Below are 8,384 nucleotides of genomic sequence, written 5' to 3'. Positions count from 1 at the left end.
AGCATTCTATCCTAAGCAGCTATAATGGAGAGACAAGCCTACCAGCAGGAATCTGAATGAATTCACGGAGCGATCAACCAGCTCGTTTCCCGCGAACGCTTGAAGCCGCGGAGGTGAAGCGACCGGAAGGGGCGTGTCCTTGGCCTCAGTAGAAGAGAGAGCGCGTGCAGAGGGCCATAACCCACCTTATATAGTCCGACTAATATGCCACGATTGGCTTACAAGCCCAGGACTATCCTGCTACACATGCATAGAGGTGGTTTTTACTGACCTATGCAGAAATTGATTGTTAGGAAATGACATGAACCACCAGACGATCCACAGACCAAAACATCCAGGAGGAAAGGAAGCTGATCTCCATCCTCCTTCTCATCCACGTCCTCACATCTTCCCGGGATCCACTGATCCAGACTCTCCTGGTGGAGTTCTGCATCCCCACAGTCATTATAAAACATATCATAAGGTGGAATAATGAGATAATAAGACGAACTAAGAGAGGATTATGCTCTTAATTGTGATATCACCAGTACTACATCCTGGCCTAATGAGCTAACCATCCACTGCACAGAGGAAAAACACACAACAGGCTTATATCTGAAGGTCACCGTTAAGTATGAATATGATTTACATGCAAATACACTTGAACAGGATTGTTTTTGTCTTTGTCTGCTGGATGGCTATCAGATCGCAGCCACAACCGTCAGTCAGATGCATTAAAGACAAAAACACTTGGGCTTCAGCTGACTGAATGTTTTCAGAGCAATATTTCCCAGTTTGACGGAGAAGCTGTGACTGGACTGTTGCCAGACATGGACACGTCTCGTTTGGCCGTCCGCCTCATGACTAGATTGTCCAAACCACCGTTTTTGTTCAGGAAGACGATGTCCCTGCCTGACTGATGGTTACTTAATAAGGGCTGGATGTTCTCACCTCACTGACATCGTCCTCTTTCTGTCCTCTGCTGCCTCTCTGTTGCTCTATGCTATAAACTGACCCTTCAGGTCCACCTGAGTAATTCAAAATTCCTGATTCCTCCTCGTCAGGAAGCGTAAAAGTGAACTTACATGTTCGATTAGCTGTCATTCTTTGTGTAGAAATGCCTTTGGTGCAGCAGCGTCGGATCTCCTGGGCGTACTTCCTGTGTATTTGACCCGTTCGTGTAAAACTGCGTCAGGTTAACGACTGGTTGTCACGTTTCCACAAAAGCCTCCGCTGGTGAGATGCAATTTCATTCACATTACTGCACCGCATGAGTGTCAAACCGGCGTCCGCCCCGTGTCAAGAGGAGGGTCGTGTGGTCTAATGATGCACATTTACTCGTTCTGACCTTTTCCTCGCACATCTAACCAGCGACATGCTCTCAGCAGACCAAATGCAATCTGAAAGGCAGAGCTGGAGCATTTCTGCAGAGCATTTAACATCATGGCTGCTTTGTCTGGAGGCCGTACGAATGTTCTGAGGAGAAGGCTCATGACAATAGATGGCCGACGGTTCATGCCGGTAAGAACAACACCAGAATCCAGACACTGGCACACCTGAACGCAACTGTTTTTATAGTTGCTGGTTAGATGAGGTGACATTCTCGTATCTGAGGCCACACGTAGCAGAGCTTTTGTAAAACCGAACATCCTGCCGCCTCCATCTAGAAAAAAACGTACGTACACACCACCTCGATTTAGAAAAGAATCCATCCCCACCTCACCGCGTTCATATTCTACGCGAGGATGTAATAACACCAACGACAGGAGCGACGACCGGGACGTACGGAAATCGTCACGCGGTTCCTCCTGGAGCACGATTTCCGTATCAAAGTTCTCCCACCAGCTGGGTTCTGACCCAAAACTGGCGTCGGTGTCTCTGATGGAGAACATGCCTCGGATGTGGAACGGCGAGGTGGCGGAAAATAACCGTCCTCAACGTCGTCCTTCGCCTGTGTTCTTGTACGTGGAGCGGTATCTGGGCCTGGACCAGAGACAACACGGTTCTGAGGGCGTCCACGCTGCTTCCAACGTAAACACAGGACACGTATGTGATGTCGCCGGCAGTGACGTTTCTAAACCTAAAACCCGGTTACTGACGTCCACATGCAGACGCATAAACGGAGGATTCACAGATCTTCACTTTGGTCGGAGGTTTTTGAAAGAATCGTTTTTAATTTTAATGCTGTAAATCTGCGGTTTTGTGCAGATGACGCGCCGAGTCGGAGAAAAACATCTTGGTTTTGCGAGACACCTGCTACGTGTGGACGAGTTTGAGCTCGTTGCTTTGAGATCCCTTCACACAAAATGACTGATGTCCTGCTTCAGATTTTATTTTTTATTGTATTTTGTTTCATTAAATTGTTATAATTATATGAACCTTCTCAACCTCAAGCAGTTTCTGTTTTGTTTTGGGGTTTTTTGTTCAGAATCAGAAAAGCTTTATTGCCAAGTGAGTTTGCACACAAAGGAAGCTGCTTCGGTTACATGAAGCTCACTAACGAAGGGTTCATAAAACAACAAGACATCCTCATAGTGAGCAATACATACAAAATCTTAATCTAAAGTCCTAACAAGTACTATAAAAATAGCTTATGGCATTATATTCACAGGAAAGTGTCATGTCTGTCAAGTTTCTGTTTTGTGTGCATGTTTTATGTCTTGTCTTTCCTGTTTTATTTTGAAGTCATTTCACCAGTTGTTTCTGTCGCAGCTTTACTTCCTGCACCTGTCTTGTCTCACCTGTTTCCCATCTCCCCTCATTACCTCCTGTATATCACCCTGTGTGTCTCACTGTCTCGTCTCCAGTTCGTCGCACTTTCGCAGTCTTTGACCAGCGTTTACCAAGTCATAGTCACAGTCTGTTACGACCTGCTTCTGTTTTTGGACCTTGACTTTTGCCTCTTGCTTTCTGGATACCTCTGCCTGATCTGACTGATCTTCTGTGTACCGAACCCTGACCGGTAATAAACCTTCCTTTTTGCCTGAACCTCTTCTGTGTCGAGCATTTGTGTCCACCTGCCTGTCCTTAGTGAGTTCTTGACAGAAAGTCATATTTTTACTCACTGTGGCTTCAGTTTTCTGCCATATAAAGTCTTGCACCTCTATGGAAACAGTGCAATCATGGATAAAGGTAGCGGGAACTTTTACAAGACCATAAGGCATTAAAAAATAAAAAAATGCACAGCCTGTGTTTGATGTTTTTTTGTCATGTTGGCTGCAGCTTTGTCTCTAATAACTCCTCAGTTGCACCTGGAAGCTCAGATTTCTCCCTTTTTCTAAAGAACCTGTAAAAACTGTTTAACTGAGACGTGCAGAATAAAGTACGTTTGCTCAAGTGTCACAATTTTAAGCTTAGATTCAGGTACGTTTCCTGAAAGAGCACCTTCTATTTTTGATAAATGGTGTACATTTTGACAAACCCACCGGCTGGTTTTGGGGTTCAGCAGGTTAAACATTAGTTTTTGCATTAGTTACTGCCTCACTCAAAGCCCTCCTGTTTTCATAGGAAAACAAAGGCACTCGTGTTGGAGTGGCCGTCCTCCACTGCAGCGACGATGAGACCGGGACAATCACAGGTGAAGTGGATCCTCCTGTGAGATCAGGTGGGCGTTTTATCTAGTGTTCGACAACTGCTCGTCGATAACTACTCGCACAATGCAACAAAGGACAACAATACATGTTTTGTACAAACGCCAACATGGTTGACCGCCTTTACACAAGAAGTGGAGACGAAACATGTGGACAAGAGGCAGCAAAAAGTGCAGCGTGGCACAGAGACGTTTCCATATTCACCCACAGAAAGGAGAGTTTTCTTTAACTCTGAGATAAGTCCATGAAAGCTGTAGGGAGGCACTGGAGCAGATGAACCTCTGTACGCTCAGTCGCCACGATGTCGGGCAGCTGAAAGTAAGACGGCTGAATACAACAACATAGACCTTGGCTGCACTACCTAGACCAGGTTTGCCAGATAAACTGAGGTCATTATGAGCGTCATTGACGTGTTGTTGTTGCTGTAAAATGTCACCGTCGCTGTGTGTTGGTCTCTTTCAAATCTAGATCATTTATTTTATGTGCACTGGAGAGAAGAACAGCCAGTACCTCATTATTTCTTTAAACACCCAAATCAAAATCAGCTTTTGTCTGAAAACTAGCATCAGTCAGTGACATTGATTGTGTTGGTTCTAGTTCTGTTTGTGAAGCACTACAGAGATCAGTCTTTACTCACCTGAACTCATGCCTGTTGAGCAAACGTCGGCGCCACAGTGATTTGTTTTTAGGCCACGGAGCGACTCAGACGCTGTTTGACATTCTGAGAGCCGAGCACCTGAACTTTAGGATCCATCGATAGAAGACAGAGAAATGGGAAGGGAATGAGTAAACAGAGACAATAGGGGACGAGAGAACGGGACGACGGCAAGAGAATAAAAGAGCAGCGAGGAGGAGGAGGAGGAGGAGGAAGAGGAGGAGATTGTTGCAGGAGAGGTTATTGGTTGGTGAGCAGAGAAACACCAACAGCCTGCAGATTGACGTCCGAAGCACAGAACGATCAACACAACAGCCAAGAACACGAGGCTTCGGCCACAGAGCCAGTTAGAGCCACCGAAAGCATTCACATTAGGTTTCAGTGAACTGAAAAGAACCGGTCCAATTCAGCTGTTGATGGAGCTCTAATTAGGGCGACGCTAATCAATAGAGAATTATCACCAACTCTTCTGCATTCTGATGAAGACTTTCGCAGCTACTGAGCCACTGACGTCTGTCTGGAGCTGATAAACACTAGAACAGAGCTTCATGTCTGGACCGTTCCACAGAGATGATTGTATTCCAGTGTCGTGTAGACGTCTTCCTCTGCTGCACCGATCAAAGTCACTTGTTCATGTGTCTGTAAGTAAAATGTGTTTTAGAGGACTGCAGGTGCATTTAATCCATCTACAGTTCTAACTAAACAACCCGAGCATAGAGAGGAGAATAATTTAGATTTTAAGTATTTAGTGTAACTCCACTGGTGGTTTTTTTTTTTTTAGTATTTAGTGTAACTCCACTGGTGGTTTTTTTTTTTTTGCCACTTTTGTTATTTATATGCACACACAGAGCTTAACAAATGCATCAGACCTCCACCCAATGTCAGGTTTATCTGCCCTAAACTAATCATCTCTCATGTCTCTGTAATGGTTCATACACCAGCATGTAGAAGATCTTTAACCAGAATGATGTTTTTAATGATAAAATATAATTATTATTGTTATCCATGAAGTTTCTCATTTACTGTTTTACTAAAATAGTAAAGAACCTTATTATTTTTTCTTGATTCAGATGTCACATTATAGTTATTTACCTGCATATTTACCAGAAACATTAGTTTAGTGGCTGAATGTGATGCTGGATTAGTTTCTCAGAGAAGTCCAGTGAGCTGCTCAGGTTTGGGGATAAAAAGGTGGATTCAGTTTGAAAGTCCTCATTCCTGTTCAGAACGGGGAAACGTGGAGAGCTGAGTGGCGTTAAATTATATATATATACCTAACAAGTGCTGAACAAGTCAGACAGGTGATCTAATGCATCTGTTCAGACCTGCATGTTCACTGAATCCCATCATCATGAAATTCTTTGGTTTTCTGCGCTTCTCAGGATTTAATCTGATTGTGTTTTGTGACTCTGAAGAGCTTCAGTAATCTGATGTCAAGCATCAGGAGACGGCGTCAGGATGGGAATGTGTTTACCTGACGGAGGTGAGCAGCTGTAGGTGCTTTTATAAAACCAAGTGTGAACTATTGATTGACTGCCAGCAGGTCTGACACGAGGCCGACGCACAGCGCCTCTTAAAAATACACGGCAAGTGATTTATCTGGAGGTTGTGAACACAATGCGCTGCTATGAATGCACATAATAACACACATTCACGTTCAGATAACACACCAAGCAGAGGGTGAAGCGATAACCTTGGCTTCTCTTTGAATCCATCATTGTGACGAAGGCGCTGCACCGTGTTCCCCGTTTGCTTTACCGGCCCATCTAATCACATTATACTTGCTGGACCGTTATGTTGGAGGGTTGGGCAGATGGTGCAGGCGCTGATCAAATGTTGCTGAATATTAAACCGTTTGGCCGCCGTGGCCTTGGGGGATATATATTTATATGTACAGATCTTAATGAATCAGACAGGTGGTCTAATGAATGTGTCAGACTCTGTGTATTCCTTGCCATCATTTCTATCACAGCTGCTTCAGCACATTTATCTGGAGGTCAGCCTGAGCGTTGTCTCACCCTCAGAGTTAAAAGCCTCAGAATGGGCTTTTTCTGTCTCCTGTTTTTGCCTGTAGACTTTAACACTTAATCGCTGAAGAGGTGAAGCTGCCCTCTCACATCCCATCTACAGTGACATGGGCGGTGGATGGAAAGTCTGTTTTCATTACCAGGAAGTCAAATAGCGCCGTTCTGGTGAAGCTGCTCAGAGATGGGAGCGCCACCACTGGTCTCACACAGAGGCAGCTTCATTTCTATCACATCTTAAGTCTGGTTCCTTCACTGTTTTCATTCTCGTGCATGGTTGGGTTCAGGAACCAAAGCTACCAAGTTTTAGAAAAAGAGCAGCAGTGACAACCCCAGAAGAGAACATATGGGTCTGGATTCATGGTGTCTATTTCTGATATTCGTAGATTTTTATACGTCTATCACGCTGTCCTGCATAAAATGATGCCAAAGCCAGTGTCTTCAAATGTGACCCAAAGAGGTTATATGACGAGTTGGGGATGAGACCAGGTTCAGAAAGTAGCTGGAGGTCGACGATGGTAATGGGCTGCACGGTGGCTCGGTGGTTAGCACTGTTGCCTCACAGCTAGAATGTCGCCGGTTCACGTCCCGGTGAGGACACCCGGGATCTTCCTGCGTGGAGTCTCCATGTTCTCCCCGTGCAGCGTGGGTTCTCTCCGGGTTCTCCGGCTTCCTCCCACAGTCCAGAAACATGTTGAGGTTAATTGGTGATTGTAAATTGTCCGTAGGTGTGAATGTGAGTGTGCTTGGTTGTCTGTCTCTGAGTGTAGCCCTGTGATAGACTGGTTACCTGTCCAGGTGAACCTGCCTTCACCCTGAGTCAGCTGTGGCCGCCCCCCATGACCCTAGTGAGGATGAAGGTGTAGAGATGATGGATGGAAGCCCAGTAATCCTAGCTACGAACAAGTGAGGAGAAATTTAAAAAAAAACAAAACAATGCAATTAAATGTCATTGAAACTGCTTGAAAAATGTGAACAAAGAAGCTGAAAGTGTCACAAAACACCTTGTCAGAAAATAATGAGAGAAAACACTGAGGGAGACACAGAGAGGTTGTTATTCACCTCACAGCTGGCGATCAGGTGTGTTTTCTTTTCATCCACCTCTGGGGCTAGACTATCCCATCGTGGAGGTCCTGGGTGGGTATGGAGCTCATCAGACGGTTGAATAGGTTGAAAAGCCCCACTAACGCTGGAAAGGTGTTGAGGGACGGGGACAGAATACGCCGGCCCCTCGTGTCTCAAAACTCTTTAACTTTCTGAAAGCGATGATCCAACGTTCACACTTAATCCAATCACGTGCCCGGCTGTGCAGAGAATTTCCCTCGCTGCCTCCTTTTGCAGTCTTGATTAAACTATTGCTGTCTGTAACTTCATCGTTTTAACTTCACCTGATCTGTGTGTCTGAGCAGACGGCAGTCATTGTTTTCCTGAAGCATTCATTTCCTGATTTATCTGCTTGAAAATTACTTTTAAAATGTACATTTTTTTGTAGTAAGAAAAGGATTTAGCCAAATTTATTGTGGACATACTTGTGTGTGCAGATGAGACCTTTTCCCCAGCCCCTATAGGACCGGCTCTCATTTCAAATGAAGGACGCGTACGAGGTCCTCACATGAGACGAGCATCCAGCAGGAACATCTCCACACATCAGCGCAGGTGACATGCATGCTAAACACGTGTGTGCTGTGTGACATGTGCAGGCATGTGTTGGTCAGTGAATGGACTCAGCTATAGCGTATCATCATGTTCACTTTCTGATTTATTGATCAGGTGAAGCTGACTTGTGAAAGAGGTCCTTCCTATTAAAACCCACAGTGATCAATCGTCCCACTCTGCAGTTGGCATCAGACAAAAGCTTTATTAAGTGACTCTCAGCTCATTGTTTTGGTGTTTCTGGACACACCGTCGCTGTTCTGAGCGTCTGAGCCACAAACCAGCGCCGATATGTTCATAACTCGAAATTACAGTCGACATTGCTCTGCATCTGCTGGATCAAGTTTGTTTGTTATGATGACTATTTATGGTGTGATCATATCTGTTAAGAGTGTTCTGATCCTCCCACTCTGTCAAAAAGACGAACGACTGCTATTTAATGTCTAACTTTACAATGCAGTCAGTATGCTCTCTGTCTCCCTG

Source organism: Stegastes partitus, unplaced genomic scaffold (genome assembly GCF_000690725.1).
Source record: "Stegastes partitus isolate 25-593 unplaced genomic scaffold, Stegastes_partitus-1.0.2 Scaffold393, whole genome shotgun sequence".
NCBI classification, from domain to species: domain Eukaryota; kingdom Metazoa; phylum Chordata; class Actinopteri; family Pomacentridae; genus Stegastes; species Stegastes partitus.
Note: the sequence above shows the minus strand (reverse complement) of the source record.